The sequence below is a fragment of the Arvicola amphibius genome, chromosome 9 (assembly GCF_903992535.2).
Source record: "Arvicola amphibius chromosome 9, mArvAmp1.2, whole genome shotgun sequence".
In the NCBI taxonomy this organism is placed as follows: Eukaryota; Metazoa; Chordata; class Mammalia; order Rodentia; family Cricetidae; genus Arvicola; species Arvicola amphibius.
In genome coordinates, this window is record NC_052055.2 from 31,412,016 (window position 1) to 31,429,992 (window position 17,977).

Sequence of the window (17,977 nt, forward strand, 5' to 3'; positions counted from 1 at the left end):
TGAGCCTAGGGCTAACATGTGCTTGATCCAATAGGATGGAGAGATGGAGCTTCACTTCTGAAGGTGTCTTCTACAGTTTCCTAATAGCCCTTGTCTAATAACAAGTGGTGGTCTACAGTCTTGATAGCTTAAGTCTGTAGTCATAAATGACCCAGTCTTTTTAACTTGTTACAGTAGCACAGGCTGACGGTGTCCTGACACCTTAAAAATGGCAAAACCACATGTGGGGTCTGTTGGAAACTTCAGGATCTTTACAGTGAGTTGACAAATAACAGATCAGAAAGAACAATCTCTTTTCCTAACCTAAAGACAATTCAGAGCTTGCTCCACATGAAGGATGGCTGGCCCGGACCTTTTCCTTTCATCCCTGCAAGAGCTGTAGAACAGGTACAGCAGTCCATTCCATTTGTGCCTGCTAAACTTTGTATTCTCATGAGCTCTAATGACAAGGTTTGGAGTCTTCCCTCCACCCCCAGCACTCAGAGCTCTTGTTGAAACCTACAGTGGATCTACTTAACTGTTCTTCCTCAGTATCTGCAGGTAGCCAAGTTTATTCCCTGTGTTGCTCTTAGTCAAGAATGAATACTACATCCAAAAGCATGGATCTCTAGGTCTTTGTGTCTAGTAGAAGTCAGATGTAAATACATGCCAGTTTGTGTGATCAGCTCAAGAGACTTCATGGGAATGTCACCCTTGGTGTATTCTACTTGATTTTATCCACTCTATTCTCAATTCTTAAAAGAGCCATTATGCATGAACATGATCTGTGGATATGACAGAAGGCAGTAGATATGGAATGTGGCTTGAGGAAACATTCTAAGGATGGAATTCAGAGGCCATATCACTCATCAGTAAGTGACCAAGACCATCCCCATTGATGGTGGTAAATGGAGAGACCTCTGTTGAATGGGGAAATGCTACGACTTAAACTTTGACCAGTGGCTAGAGCTGGAATGTTCAAAGCAGGTGGTAAGACATGAGAGAAAGGAGTGGCTGCTGTTAGGACCCTTGATGCCAAATGGAGGCATTGAAGTCAGTCTCTTGCCATCTAAAGATTCTGAACTCTCATGTCCACAGGGCACAAACCTTGAACATGACTATAAAGAGAACTTCAGAGAAGGCTCCCCTTACAGCCTGAGAAGGCCTTTGTCAAAGCCAAGGTTTTCCTGTGGAAGGAGTTGAGGCACTGAAGCGTACAGTGGGAACATTTAGACACGAAGAGATCCTAGGTTCCCTAGGGCCGCTGAGCATGCAGCGTCGCTACATTTAGACTGTTGAAAGATATTGGACCTCTTTTGTGGACATCTAGTCTTCACAAACATCCCACCTTAGTTGAAAGTCCAATACCTGCCCCTCCAATATATGGACTACTTCACTTCTGGATCAATAATAAATGTGACTCGCCAGCATTGCTCCAGTTCTATTACCATTCCGCACACCATGCGCCTGTCTGTGCTCTATGCGCTAGAATCCAGTTCACCTGCTTCGAGCAAGGGGGCTGGCTGGAGGTTGAGGAAACAGAAGACACATGGACCTCCAATCACTGCTACAAAGCCCCTACTTAACTGAGGCCACCAACTTTCATTATTATAAGCCTGTGGGACCGAGAGTTGGGTGTGAAATCTTTTTTTTTTTTACTTTTTCTCAGTTTCCTATAGATTTATTTCCCTACGTATGATTTCCTCATCTTCCCATGAATCCTCACTATCTTCTTCAAACTCGAAATCAACTCCTCTCTAGTGACTAATTCCCATCTTAATTCCTCATACCTTAATATTTAAAGGAGAGTGTAATGGTTCACCAGAGAAGCTGCAATCTGGCAAAAATGTAAAAAGGAGCCAGAGGAGTATAGCTGAGTAGATCTCAAGGGCACTGTTGCAAGCAAGGTGAAACAGAAGGCAGTCTTGACTCAAGGCTAGGGATCTGTCTTGTCAAGTGTTAAGATAATCTGCTTTGGGGAAGAGTATGTTTAGCTTTCCTAGAAAAGTCTCAAAAGATGAGGAAGAGCTTCTAGCACTCACAAGGAAGTAACCCAAAACAGGGCAGAGAAGGTTGATTATGTATGTAACTAGCCCATCTCTCCGGGAAGAACAGAGGATGTGTTCTTACGACTGCAGTGTCTTGGTAGGGGAAGCAACTGGCATCTCCAGTTGGAGGCTGGTGTCGACGTGCTGTCAGAGCTGGGTCTCTACTCTCAAGAGTCAGTGTTGTAGAATAACAGACATAAACAAGGCTGATAAATCACTATTTGAAAGCCAAATCGCCATGACAACCAGGAACTTTAACTTTACCCATGAAGCTTTGTTGATAAACTTCTAGATGCCACCTTCTATTGGCCAAGAAAGAGGTATAACCAAGGAATGTATATGGGTGTAAATATGTGCACACTCTGGGAAGAGAACGAGGAAACAGATCGTATGAAGTCCTGATCTCTGAAGTTTTATAACTTAGTTATAACTTAACTAAGCCTCACTGTCCTCACCTATTGTCCTGGGTAGTTAAAAGTTAACAAAAGCTAAAGTCTTAGGGGAGTCATTAATTGAAGTTCCCACCTCTCCAAAGATTGGACTTAGTGATTTGATGGTGGGTGCCTTTGTCCCCTTGCTGGTAGGGAAGAGGGTGCTGGGTAGTGCGGGTTCTATAAGAAAGCAGGATAAACAAACCAGAGGGAAGAAGCTGGTAATCAGCAGCCCTCCATGACCTTTGCATCAGCTCCTGCCTCCAAGCTTCTGCCCTGTTTGAGTTCCTATCCTTCCTTCATTCGGGGATTGAATAATGGTGCGGAAGTGTAAGCCAATTCTTCCTTTCCTCCAAGTGGCTTTGGTTCCGGTGTTTCATCTCAAAGCAGTAGTTAACTAAGATAATTATAAAGGAGGTTAGAAATATACTTTAAAAGCAAAACTCTTATTTTTTTTTTTTTGTGGCCACTGAGCTGCTTTGCTCTAAGGAAGAGTTAGCAGGGACTTGGAATCTTCCAGAAAGAGTCCCAACAAACCCTCATGCTTTTATCTCTGCCCGTTCTTTTATGATGCATTTGTTTTCCAAATAACAGGGCAATGCAAAGATTGTGCTTAAGCAGATATACAGCCTGAACAGCAGTGCCACCGATACACGGCTTCAATACGACCTGTCCTGGATTTCCATCTCTGCTGTCTAATGTGTGGGAGACATTAAAATCCTAACAAGTTTTCAGATGAAAAGCCCATGATACAAGTTTTCAAGTTCATTGGCTATTTTTAAAGTAGTACCACGAAAAAAAAACACTGAAAATTCCTACAAGGAAAGAGAATGATGACTCCCACGGAGATGGGAGGATGGGCATCTGAACGGTTGCTCCAGTTCTCCATAAGAGGACTCAGGTCATATAAGACTACTTGTATATTTATAATTCATCCCCCATCTGCTTGGAGGAAGAAATCTTCTTTAAAAATGTACCCTGGGAAATGAGCCTGAGCACATGACCTGGAGTCCTGCAAGCCCCTCTGGGTGCAAATACACTCACACTGCTCGGCTAGGTTCTGGATCTTCCTCTTGTTCTCCTAACCCTTCTGATGCTATGGCCTGAAGTCTTAAAGTACAGGCAAATCCTAGTTTCTTCTGTTGCCATGATCTAACATGATCAGAAATAAAATTTGGGCGAGGGAAAGGGGTTTAGCTTACACTTCCATACCATAGTGCATTAATAAGGGTTGCTGGGGCAGGAGAGATGAATCCAAAACTGAACGACTGCTTTTTTACAGCTTTCTTATACACCCCAGGACCACATGCTCAGGGATGCCACCATCCTTGGGACCATATCAATGAGGAACGTAATCATAGATGTGCATACAGGCCAAGCCTGTATGGAGGCTGCAGCACACAACGCCTGTCTGCGCTCTATGCGTTACCATACAGTTCCCAAGCCTCAGGCAAGGGGCTGGAAGTTGAAACATGCACGCACACATATGCACACATATGCACGCACATATGCGCACACACACACACACACACACGCACACACACACGGAGAGACAGAGGCATGAACCTCTAGTCACTGGTAAGAAGCCCTTTATTGAATAACACCACGGAGGCTTACACAGTCAAGTGGGCCAACAGGTGAAAACCTTATCCTCTGATCAAGGCCAAGGCAACACGTGCTCGTGAAGCAGAGCTGGTAAACAACTTTGACACAGCTTTTAGTAACTCAAATCAGAAGGAAAGTAAAGATCTCTAGCAGGGAAGAGCAGCTGGAGACCAGGACTCCAGATGGTCCCAACAGAGACAATTCCTGAGATTTCCTCCTCCTGGGTGACTTTAGTTTGTGCCAACTTGTCGTAAACTTAACCAGGAACATGGAATCTACGTGAAAATAACTGCTCAAGCACAGATCTGCATGTCCCCAGCTCCAGTGTAATGCTGAATACACTACTAACACCGTGCTACCCTGAACAGATTGCTTGGGAATTTTAACATTCTTAGAAATGTCCCTAATTTTTAGCTTTCCCCCCGTGGGTGCATGTGCAATTATTTTGTGCAAGTTACAATCAAGTGTAACTTGGCTGAGCTTCAGAGTACTTTGGTAACTAACCTACTTTTACTTATGAAAATGTCCCAACCTGTATGAGATGTGGGAAGGAAGTTCAGTCTTCAGCCCAGAGTCTGCTGGGGTTTTAGATTTAATGTTCAGATCACATGTTTGCAAAACTGGAGACTATCAGGAGGTAGGGAGAAATGAAGAGCAGGACATGACCAAGAATGAGGTAAGCTTAGTTCCCTCATCTAGGGTTGAAAAACACTAGAGCCTTGCTAGGATTCTGTGCAGATCAAAGGTAACAACTCGGGCATCATGTCTGATCTGTAAAATTCTTCAGTTAAATGTGTACCAACAATGACATTTTTCTGATACATTCTGTATAATCTGCAGGTGGAAAGAAAGGGGTCTGAATCCATTGCTGGAAGATAATTTCAAATAGTTGAATTCAACGAAGAGGTATTCTAATGGTGGCATTGCATTTAATAAAAGACAATGCGGGATGAGGAATGCTTGCTATCTAATAACTAAACACACAAGGTTGGGTTGGGTATATGGCTCAGTGGAAGTGCTTGCCCCAGCATACACAGAGCTGTGAGTTCATCTGTAGTTACACACACACACATTGCATGATAGGATTATACAGTCTAGAATAAGATAAAACAAACTTCAAAACCAAACTTTAATTGCCTGCAGACCAGTTGAGAATGAGACCTAGAAGGCTTCTGTGTGGCAACCTCTTTCAAGCCCCACATATAGCCCTTAAAAGTCTAGGAGGCCACTGAAGAGACATCTTAAACTGATAGGGATCCTGGAGTGTAGCTCATCAGTTGATGGCTTCTAGTAGGGGTGAGGATCTTAAGGTTTTCTTTAAATGGGCTGGCCACTGGGAGTTCCCTCAAAGCATAATAGGGGCAACAAATTGGACTTGGTATATTGGCGGCAGGTCACAAGGGGGAGTGAGCCTGCAAGAACTAGGAAGCAGTTATGATCAGGGTACATGTTGTAAAGTCCCAAATAAGTCAAACTGTTTGGGGTGGAAGACATGCAATAAAGTGTGTGCCTAATTTTTAAATTCTAATAGTCTTTTTGCTACTTAGAAATTGTTCTAGAGCATGAACATGGCCCTGGTTCTCACCTGTACCTCCTTACACCATAAACATAGACCAGTTGTGAATTCAGCATTGGTAATGTCCTCATGTTCACCTATCAGTTAATGGAAGGAGCTAATGCAGGCATTTAGCCTGTCAGCCAGCGGTTCCACCAAGTTAAAAGAAAGCCATAACTGCCACATATCAATGCTGGATTCATCTGCCAGTACAGTCAAACTACCTGCCAGCCTATTCTCCATTGATGTGCATTTTTGTCTGCATTTGTCCATGTTTCTGAATTACGCTTTAGTGTTGATGGTATTTTTTGAAGTTGCCCTTTTTGACCATGTTGTACACAAGTTCACATATTAACTGTGCATATGCATGGTAGAAGTGATTGAGTGTACATGTGCATGTCATATATAAGTGGACATCGCACATGTGAGTGTTCACCATTACAGGTGTTTACAATGCATGTACATGCAAGTGATCACTGAGATAAAGGCTTTTTTGCTCATCTTTCCTATTGGTAAATTGATGATAATGGAATCGATGGGCAATTTAACAACCTCGAGAATATTAAAAATTATGACTCATCTATCTTTCTCGGGACTAAGCTGGCTTCACCCAGGCTCACCCTGCTTCTCTGGCATGGCAAATCGGTCTTTCTGTTCTGAATAAATCATGGCTGCATCCTCCAAACATCTCCCTGCTCCAGTAATTTTATCATAGTGTAGCTCTTGGCCATCCCTCTTTTAGGCATAAGGAAGGCTGATGTTTGTGGTCAGGGCCAAAAATTTTCTAGCCTGGCCTTGGGGGGCCAGTAGGCACTAAGGCCAACACGATAGATCTCAAAAGCCAGTTAGTCTCCAAAAGCAGAACCTATTATGCTTCCTCTGCCTACATTGACCCATTCCTAATTCTAGTTTAACATCTGCCAACCAAAACTGAAAGACAAAGCAGTGTGCTTGGAAGAGACTAATTGTGATCAGAATGTCATCCAGCTGAAGTTCATGCTCCTGGACAAGCTGCCTGGCATCTACAAGTTATACTAACTTGGAAAATGGGAGTTAAAGGATGTCAGTGTCTGGTCAGAATGTGAAAGAGGGAACCCTGAATCAACATATAGTGTAGACATCACCCAGTTCCGTTGTCATTTTTGCTACCTGATCCAAAGTCTCTTAAAATGTGACTTCTAAAACAATTTTCAAGAGCTCAGTCTGTATTTAACATTCTATGTCATGCCTGAGAGTTGAACCAGATGTGGTATGTTCAATCTGTCTCCTGTAGGACTCAATCTATGTGTATGAAGTTAGCAGATTTCTAAAGTCGACTCACAACTTATGGAATTAGTACTATAAGGTCCACTAGGGTTAGTAGGATACAATCTTGTCTTCAGAGTTTACACAAATCTGATCACAATCCCAAAGATGAGCACTGTATGCTGTTACCTTGTGGCTTAATAAGGAAAATGCAGAGTTTAAGAAGCCGCTGTGGTAGTTAGGGCTATTCGGGGTGGCATTTCTCTCCAAATGACTACCAAGTAAACTATGGCCATAGCCCTCAATGTCAGTGTCTGTTTTCCTGTCCTTAAAATGGTACAACCGGTCAGCCACCAAAATGGCTTTCTTGAAAGCATGCCAAAGTTTGAGTCCATAATTTGGGGTCTCAGGTTTGATACCTTAGTGGTTCCAAAGATAGGAATTCCCTAGATGAATAGAGGCAGCCTCTGAAAATTCTGTCTCCAGGGTTTGCGTGAACTAATCATTGATCAATAAATATTTAACAAATGAGACTGAGGGTGTGGATTCAGTGCACTGATCACACACACACATAGTATGATTATATATATACACATTTATATAAACATATGTGCTCAGGAAGACAACCATTTTCTTTGCATGAAAAGGTATCTAATAAAGGTGAATCAAGTCTTACCTGAAATCCTTTTCAAGATTTAAAGCTGTCACTAAAGTGTGACTGCTCTCCTTGAAAAAAGCAGAGTTAAAATGGGGGAAAACTTGCTCATGTCAGCAGGATGATCACAGGTACGGGCCTCTTACAAACTCAAGCTAGATTGTGTTAAATATTTATGATGGGGTATCGACCAGGTGCCAGCTATATTTATTTTCACATTCATTTAATTGAATCCTCAGTTTCTCAGAGGCATGATTACTCTTGATTTTGAGGTATAGAACTAAAGACATTGAGTTGGATAATCCAAACCACAATTCAGGAAATTGTGTGGTCAGGCTGGAAGTCCTGTGAACTGACTCCCGAGGCACTCAGCGTCTCCCAGAACATCCTATTACTGGACTTTTAACAAGTTAGGTGCTGCACACCTCAACCTTGTTCCTTGTAAGACTGATTCACCAACCACCCAAACTGTTTCAAACAAAGCATATTTTCCTTTGACAGACCCAGAGACCTGTTTATGATTAAAACACCATGACCAAAAGCCACTTGGAGAAAAGGTTTATTTTACAACTTATAGTCCATCATGAAGGGACATCAGGACAAGGGAGTAAAGCAGAAACCATGCGAGAATGCTTTTTACTGACTTGCTTAGCTTGTACAACTAAGGACCAGCTGCCCCAATATTATACTGTCCAAAGTGAATCAGAACCCCGGCACGATACATCAAGAAAACATCCCCCTCACAATGGCCCCAAGACAATCTGATGCAACCAGTCCCTCACTTTTGAGATTGCCTCTTCCCAGGCAAGTCTAGTTTTTTGTTGTTAAAAACTAGGTAGCACAGATGCATCCAGTGCTGTTTCATTGGGATACAACCTGCATTTGAATTGGACTTCATTTTCATCATACATGTTGTGGGTGGTGGTCTCTGATCTTGCCTCCCATTATGTTCAGTTCCTCAAACTTTGGAATAAACTGACCCAAAGAGGACCATGACCTCTTGTACGTAGAGAAGCTTGCTATACGGGCAAGGATCTGCTTTTGTAGCAAAGATGTGGACACTACCATCTGGAAGCAAATGCAAGGATGATGAACACAGGGCTATCTTCACAGCCAGCACGTACTGATATGGGTTATTAGGGTATGCCTGCCCAATTCTGCAATCCCCAGAGGGAAAGATGAGATCTTAACCATTAGGGAGTATGTGTGTTTTATGTTATATAAACATTAAAATATCTATATGGAATGTAATGGCTAGGGGGAAAGGGTAACACCTTTAGCCTAGTCTTCTCATTTGACAAACATCCATGGGAGGCAGGTATTTAAACTTGTAACTCATTCATTGTAGAGTTGAGGGTTGCAAGGTACAGGTAGGGAGTGTCACAACTGAAGAATGCCCATGTGCTGTTTAGGTTAAACCAAACTTCCTCTCTATGAACCATAAGTGTCCATTACTCTGCACATCATACCCAGTGCTTTTCCACTCCTAGAGGCACTCTACTTCACTAGGACAGTTGGACTGAGGTCAAACGTTGGTAGTAGATGGGGTTGGCAGAGGGGAGGGTATAGGCGAATCTGTATGAAGGAAGAGATGCCATCTGGGCAGTCGAGCACGTCATGATCCCATGAGCCACAGAAGTAAAAGCCTAAACTGGGAAATGGTAGGCTTTGGCTATAGAAGCTGTGATGTCCCTGCTAATTCATGCCAGGACACAGAATTCTGATGCAGTGGACTTCTGTTCTTCTCAAACATAGGTATTTAGGTTGTCCTTAACCTCCTTATCAGCTCCATGAAGCTCAGACTGCTTTCCTTCAAAAGGCTTTGGTTACATATACCAGATCCTTAACTGTGGAGTTGAGTCCTCTTAAAAGATGAGGGCAAAAAAGGCACATTTGTTGAACTGTCGTTATGTGCATCACACGGCGGGAGGTGCTAGTCTGTGCCCCTTTCCTTGTGAACCACTGGCTGGGAGACAGGATTCCGTTGCTACCTTTTCAAGGATTGCTGATGGCTGTGCTGCTCATCACTGCCTCCCCTACAGCCATGCCATAGACCATTTTCCCCACTGTCTTTTTTTATTCATATGGCTCTATCTCTAGGGTAGTCTACTTTGCACTCACATCAGCCATGTAACCAACTTCTAGGAAACCTGCTAATTTGACAAGTATTTAGTAGTCTGCGACCCACATGTTAAACAAGGGCATTGACATAGCTCCTTTTTTAACCATGTGTGGCATTGGCTTTGTGGATGGCATTAAACCTTTGGTGTGGATGGTGGTGTGTGGATGGCATTAAACCTTTGGCCCTGATTGAGAGTTCCATTGCTTTAGCAGTGTGGAGCGATCATGATCCGGTACTGAATGCTGGAGCTGGATGCCCAGTGGATGTATAAGATGAACAAATGACTGGAACCCACATTAGAGTCTGAAGCTTCAAACAGTGACTGGTATACAATACTTAGTTTTCTGACACAAATTTCAATAAAGCATTCTCTGGGGGTACTTGTGTAAACCAGAACATGAGGCGTGACTTTTTCCCCTACAAGTTTTCACACGTGTGCAGTCAGACTTCTGTGCCCAAATCATCACATATGTGCCAAACCACATTAATGACTTCCACATGCACAGTGAGCATAGGATATGCAGGTATTTCTAACAAGTATTTATACATGAGTTAGATTTTTTTACTGAAAACTAATAAAAGTATTTTCACTCACTAAAATACAATATTTCTAAAGAGAAAACCCACAAATATACAATGTTACTGATGGCATTGGGGTATAATTCTTTCCCCTACCTCTTAATTGTAATGGACATTTTGGAAAGTGATTTGGCAATATAGTTACAGAAATATTCATATTCTCTAACTCAGTAATTCACATCTGGGAACTGAGCCCAAAGACATAATTCTATATCTGAGAAAGAAATTTCTATGTAGAATATATTCTCTGAAGCATTATAGTTAATAGGAAAACCCTGGAAAGAACCTTAAATGGACATTTACGTTACATTATACACAGTGGAGTGGTTGCTGCTCTTAAACGAGTTACTCTATTAACAATATGGAAACACATGATGGAGCCAAGTGGGGGTGGGGAAGGATAGACTTAGACAAAAACTGCTGTATGTTTTTTCTCTATATATGTGGGATATATAGAAATATCCTGAAATTAATAACCAATAATATATGGGTTGATGTAATGTGGAAAAGATTCCACACATTATTCTATGGCTATCAAGAATATAATGTATAGATATATTACTTGAAAATAATTTCCTAATGAGGAAAGCTGGGTAGAGGTACTTCTATTTTGAAGTCTCTACAAAGGTCAATGAGTGCTTATCTCCTTGTTAGAGGTGGGTCTGCTACCTAAGTGGGAAGACAATAGTAGTTAAAATTTGGACCACGTAAACGTTTAGACTCTGGTTTGTCTCTGTAACACAAAGTTACAAAGAGCTATCTGAATCTATTGCCCTTGTTCCTGGTGCGTATTGAAAAGAGTAAAGGTCCATAGGACATTCTGGAAAGAATTTCTATCACTTGGCCTCAGGGCATGTGTCTATTACTTTGGGGGGGGGGGGGTATGGGCACTTTCCTAATTCCTATTTCTGTGATAAATATTTCTGTGATAAAATACTATCGCCAAAGGCCACTTAAGGACTTCATTTTGACAGTTCTAAACGGATAGTTCATATAATGGCATGGCAGGAGAATCAATCCGGCCGGTTATATTTTCATCCATACCACAGGAAGCAGGTCAAGGCTATGAACCTCCTTAAAGCCCACCCTAGTGATGCACTTCACCAGAAAGGCTGTCGCTCCCCAAGTAGCATTGTCACCCGGTGACCAAGTATTCAAACCCATGAACCTATGGAGGGAATTTTCTTTCCCAAACCACCACAGGTGCTTTCCCCACTGATCTTCTATAAACTTATATAAAGTTCTTATATAAAGATTATATGATCAAATGACTTCGTGCTCTTCCTCCTCCTGTGGAAGTAAAGCTGAAGGCGGCCAGTGACCCACAGTGAGCTGTTATATAATAAAGTGTGTGACTTTATGTTGCCTTTTAGCTGTGAAACAGTTACTGTGCCTGTCTAAAACGCTTCATGATCTAATAAAGACATGAATGGCCAATAGGGAGGCAGGAGAGCAAATAGGGCTGGAAGTGGAAGGCAGAGAAGATAATTAGGAGAAATCTGGGGAGAGACGGGAGCAAGAGAACAAAGGGAGAAAAGGATGCTAGGGGCCAGTTACCCAGCCACACAACCAGGCACGGAGTAAGAGTGAAAGTCAGATACACAGAAGTAAATGGAAAATATCCCAGAAGCAAAAGATGAGATAATTTCGGTGAAGGAAATTTGGCTTTCCAGAAACAAGCCAAGCTAAGGCTGGGCAGTTGTAAGATTAAGCCTTTGTGTGAGTGACTTTATTTGGGAGCTGGGTGGCGGGACCCCAAAAGAGTGAAGGGTTAGGGAGTAAAAGTATAAAAACAGTGAGCCAGTTGCTTCTCCATGCTTTCTGAATTCAAAGTTACATGGCAGATGTGTAATAACTGCTTTTCCATAATTTAATGGGGTGTCTATTTTTAGTCCCTAAGTCTGGGAAAAGATGTTGGTTTATTAAAGTAACCAAATAAAATGAAACAATGGTCATGGAGATACAGCATAGTATGACATGTACTGAGGTTATACATGTGTATGCAGTCATGGTTATACGTGTATGCAGTCATGGTTATACGTGTATGCAGTCATGGTTATACGTGTATGCAGTCATGGTTATACGTGTATGCAGTCATGGTTATACGTGTATGCAGTCATGGTTATACGTGTATGCAGTCATGGTTATACGTGTATGCAGTCATGGTTATACGTGTATGCAGTCATGGTTATACGTGTATGCAGTCATGGTTATACGTGTATGCAGTCATGGTTATACGTGTATGCAGTCATGGTTATACGTGTATGCAGTCATGGTTATACGTGTATGCAGTCATGGTTATACGTGTATGCAGTCAGGTTTGACATAAAATTTAAATGTGCAGCTTGTTTTAAACAATGACAGATTGCTACCTTAAGGACTTCAGATCACAGGGATGGTCCAAGAAGCAGTACAACAGAAGTCATGCCTCTAAAAGAGGAGGGACTTACCAATCTTTAATATAGGATCCATGTCTGCCAGTCTAGCCTTAAAGATCCTCAGCTATATAGCAACTTTAACTCCCGATAGCTCTTTTGTCTGTCTTATAAGCACTGGAATTACAGACATACTTTCATGTCAGGTTCATGCATTGTAATGGCTGGTGTTTAAACCCAGCGTTTCATGAATAGTAGACAATCTCTTCAATAGCCTCATTCAACCTTTAATAAAATATTGCATGCTAGTTAAAATGTGGTGGTAATAACAAAGTGGCAACCACAGAGAATCTGGCTAAAACGATGTTGACCATTTTCTGTTCACTGCATTAGCTAAATAGGAAAATCTAGAGCACACTCTAGCATAAATCCTTGAGAGCAAGAAAGGCTCATCCTCTGTACAGGTTCCATGGTTAGCACAGCCCTCCTGCCTAAATAACACATCTTGTCTTCACAGATTTACAGGTAAACGAGCTAGCGCACAAGGTTGAAAGACTCCCTTATGCCCTTCTGCATCTTCCCATGTTAACATCTTGCTACTGATTTGTGGACTGGCAGCCTGTCCTATGCCCTGTACCATAGAAGGTGCCTGCTGCAATGGCCAAGCCTTGGGCCAATGCCTTATGGATATGACAGAAGCATCTGCCCTGGTGTCAAGAAGGCTAGGTAACTTCTTCCCATAAATTAACTCCAAGGAGGAGAGCTTATCTAATTCTGCAACCCAATATATGTCTGTTTCCTCAGTGGAGCTGAAACCAGAATTTCCCTTAGATCTTTTGCAAAAGGGTTATTGGATTTAAACATAGGAAGTAACACACCAACTGAGCCATCGTAGCCTTGTCTGGGATGATTACAAAACCTAATTCTGCAGCTACCGTCACTTTAATCTCCCCTGTGTAACCTGAATCTATAATACCAGGAATCACCCTTAATACCTTAAAAGTGGTACTAATTCTACCCAACATCAAGCCTACTGATCCAGTAGGGGATGGGACCAAACCCTCCCACGGGAAGGGTTTGAACACCCATTTGTGGTGTTGGGTGGCGGTACAGAGGTCTAATCCTGTGCTCTCTGGATCCCCGGACCAGCTTGTCAATGGTACCCTTTTCTGAAGAATGAGTGTCATGGAAGTCTCTAGTGCCCTGTAAATTTGCTGTGTGGCCCAGGGCGGGACTTTCCTCCTGTTTCCCAACTGACCAGAGGGCAGATGACCATCTTTTGTCTTAGACTGACATTCATTAGACCGATGTCCTTTCCTACAACGGGGCCACAACAAGCCAGGCTGCTTCCTACCCTGACTCTCCATCTGGTTGAGGGTTACCTTGAAGACCGGTCTTTAGGGAAGTTGGGACACTGGTTAATGTCCAAACTTGTTCACAGTAGAGCAGCTCTTGGGCCATGCCCAAGACAGCCACATTGTAGAGCAGCATCCCTCACAGCCCCGGTGATATGGGCTCTGTCAATGTCCTTACATTGTCTGAAGCAACCATTCAACCCTCATTGCTAGTGAGGATAAATAGCCTCTTGACAATGCTTGTTGGCGTTGTTGGCATTCTTATAAGCTAGTTTGATAACTGGCATTGTAGCATCAACATCATGGAAAATCCTACCTGCTAATGGTAAGAGCGGATTCACAAAATCTGAATAAGGCTCAGATGGCCCCTGCAGCACCTTAGATAACTGACCCCTGTCAGCCTTGTTAGGCAAGACTTTCCAGGCTCTTAAGGCGGCAGTGGCAATTTGAGCAAACACCCCTGGGTCATATGACTTGCTGATTAAGCAGGGCATAAGGTTCAGCGCTGGTGAGCATGTCCACACTTCTATTCAGGTGCCCTGCAGCAGCGTTCCTTCTGGCCATCTCCACACGATTGTCTTGATGATCAGACCTCCAAAGCAAACAATCCTCTCCACTAGGCACTGCCCTACAAAGCTGCATCCAATCACTAAGTCAAATTTTGATCCATGTCACGTAGGGATTCCACCAACTGAAATTGCTGCTGCAGCCCCTGCCTATTCCCCTGAGTATTCAGTTTTGATAACTGGGAACTCCTGGATATTTCTGAATCTTAGTTCTGCCAATTGTCTCTGCAACTCTACTTCTCTCTCATTAGCTAGAGGGGCAGGTTGTTTTGTAAATTCTTATGGGGCGGGGCAAGAGAACAGACCCAGTCCCTAGAGATGATTCAGAATCACTGAGATCTGAGCCTCCTCAGGCTCCTTAAGCTCCTCCCCGTGGATCTCCTTTGCATGATGCCAGGGATTCTGTCTTGGACACCCTCTCCACTATCCTAATGGCTTCCTTAAGCTATTTCTTGACTCTACAATTTTCAGTAAGCACAGACTCTTTAACCAGCCTCCATAGAGAAAGCATGGCAATTGGAAAGGACTCCAGTCCCTTTCCCCTCAGTTCCTTTTGTAGGCCTTCCTTAACATGGTCCCAGTCAGAGATGTTCAAGGTGCCTGCCTGTAGAAACCATGGACTTAACCCTACCTAGGGTTTCCACAAATTCTTCAGTTGCCTTTTAATCATCCTGGTACCCCGTTTTTCAGTAGTACTAGCATATTCCCGAGAGCAGACTTGGAAGGTAAAAGGTTGAGTTGTAAGGATGGGGGCAGAGTCTTCCGTTATTTACCTGCTGGCCAGCCTCCAAGAGGGTGTCCCTAGTTCCCTAGGGCCTCCACCTGTGGCGCCTGCACCACCTGGGACGATGGTCGGGCAAGGATCTGGGGATTAAACACAGACGTGGGTCACTCTTGATTCAAGAATGTTAATTTTATATTCCAAGGCAGCTTATATAGTGCTCCTCTTGACTGGTGGCCACACCCTATCTTGGGTTTTTTCCACTGCAACTCTACCAGAAACCACTTCCTTGTTTTTGGAACTCATGAGGGTTCCATGCTCAGAGCAGCTAAAAGCATGGAAAACAAGTTTACTCCAGCAGGCAAGAGGCCTTAGAAAGTTCGGGGTCTGAGGGTCTGCAGCTCCCAACAATCCAGGGAAAAAGTGACCCGATAAAGCAGTAGTTGTAATTCTAACTACTCCAAAGGATGAGGCAAGGATTGCAAGTGTTGACCCAGGCTATAGAATAATACATTCTAGAAATACGTAGGGAACCTGTCTCAACAGCAAAAAGACCTATTTGAAGGCACAAGGGAGGTGCTAATTGAAAGGGTGCTCAATCCCAATGAACATCTCCCCTTTCCCACTGAGCAGTCCTTGTCCTTCTGATGCCCACTTTATTCACCACAACCCATGTCATCTTAAGCCAAGAAATTCACACTTGGACCAGCCGAACCTGAAGGACTGGCTGAACTTGGCTCCACACCATTTTGAGGGGTAAAGGCCCCTTTCTGCTTGGCTCATATCCAGATTCAGCTTTCCTGTTGGAGTGGAGCAGTAAGTACTGGGTTTGTCTCCTTAGTGACACATTTATATAAAGTTAGGCTGGGCATAAAGATCCATCTGGGCAGGAAATGATGTAAAAGACAAACACTGGGGGTGGGGGGAACTTGGTATACTTTATCCGATTTATAAAATGTCTCATGTTTGAGACAGGTGTTGCTACCATAGTCCAGGCTAGCCTTTAAACTCCTTATGTAGCCCAGCTTCCCTTAAACTTACAGTATGCCTTCTGTCTCTGCCTTACCACTGCTGGAACCACAGGCATATGTGCCATTGCTATTGGCTGGGTTAATTAGTATTAATATAGCCTATGTAACCACATTCATTCTCAAGTATCACATTTCTTCAGAGCTTGTTTGCTTGGTAGTTTCACTGCTCTCCAAGTATCTACCACATGGCTAGATGCTTACATCTAGGCCCATTCAGAAGCACAGATTACTGAAAATTGAACTTTTAAAAAGCTTGTGATCCACAAAATTTTAGATTGTCTTCTGGCCCTTGCCTAAATGGCATCCTCAAGAATCGGCCTCCTTGACCTAGATTTTCATGAGTTAATGTCATCATGGAGACTGCTGCTCTCCACACTACTCCATGAATCTCTCCAGTGGCTTTGCTACCTCTGTCCTGTAGCTAACTCATGAGGGTCTGAAATAATTATCCCAGGGTAATACCTGGGCTTATAGTATACCTGGCCTAGCATCTTAATTTCCTGGGAGGCCTGAAATGCGCAGATGCAGGCCTCACTTTGAACATCAATTAGGCTAATTTCCAACATAGGTTGAGACAGGTGCACTTGGGGATACTGTTGGGAAGAAATCCCATTGGTGACCACTGAGTAAATAGCTTGTGAAGGGCAAAGTTTAGAGAACTGTTTTCAGTTCCTGCTTTGAAGCTTATAGCCTAGAAGGGGCCACAAGTTTCTATGGTAACTGTCTCTCCTCTAAGACAAATGGACTGTTCCACCACTGAAATTGCTTACTCTTCTGTCAACCAAAACAGGAAGCATGTGCTATCTCCCACCATGCCCTGTTCTGCAAGGGAATCCCTCTTAAGTATACAGCCCTCTGAAATATGGAGGGCTCACATGCAAAGAGAACCACCTGCACCATTTCTGGATACCTGGAATTCTAGGTACTGTTTGTAATGATGGCCACCTCCTGCAATGGGAAAAAAAAACAGGCAAAGATTCAGCCTCTTAAACATTAGCTTTCAATGGTCGAATGTTCATGAGGAAAGCCATTTAAATTGTATGCAGTCTGGCATTTACATTCTTCACCTACTGGAAGATATTCAAGGGGGTCAAGCAGGTCACCTGAGAGAGAACTTTCCCAGACCCTAACATTCTTCACATGGTTACTGCTATGTAAAGGAGAGAGCACATCATTGATGGTAAATGGTGCTGGCTATCTTTGTTATCTTGACATGAACTGTTCTCTTGAAGGGAATTCCTCAAAGTGTCTCCTCTCCCATATCAGATTGGTCTGTAGGCTATATATGGATATGTATGAAGGCTCAGCCCACTGGGCAGGGCCACCTTTGTATGGGTATTCCTGGGCTGCACAACTGTTTCTAGAGTGTTGTTGCATGTTTACCTTCCCTATAACTCAAATAATTGCCTGATCACTGAAGCAGGGACTGTTTTCAAGGGAAACTTATAGATGAAAATACCAGATTATTCATCTTGGACTTCCCAGTTAACTTTGGTCAATCATGGCAATGTTTGAAAATTCAAGCTGGGGCTAGCCTTATCTGGGATTGTAAGTGCAACAGAAGCAAGACTTCAAGTGAGTTTTGATGGACAAGTACATTTATACTGGACACAGTCCTGGCACTTCAGGGTCATTTGCCGCCTCTTCATTGGGCTTTGAAGCTAAAGTTCTGAACTAAATGTGTTCTAAGGTCTCAGTCCAATCCGTGGC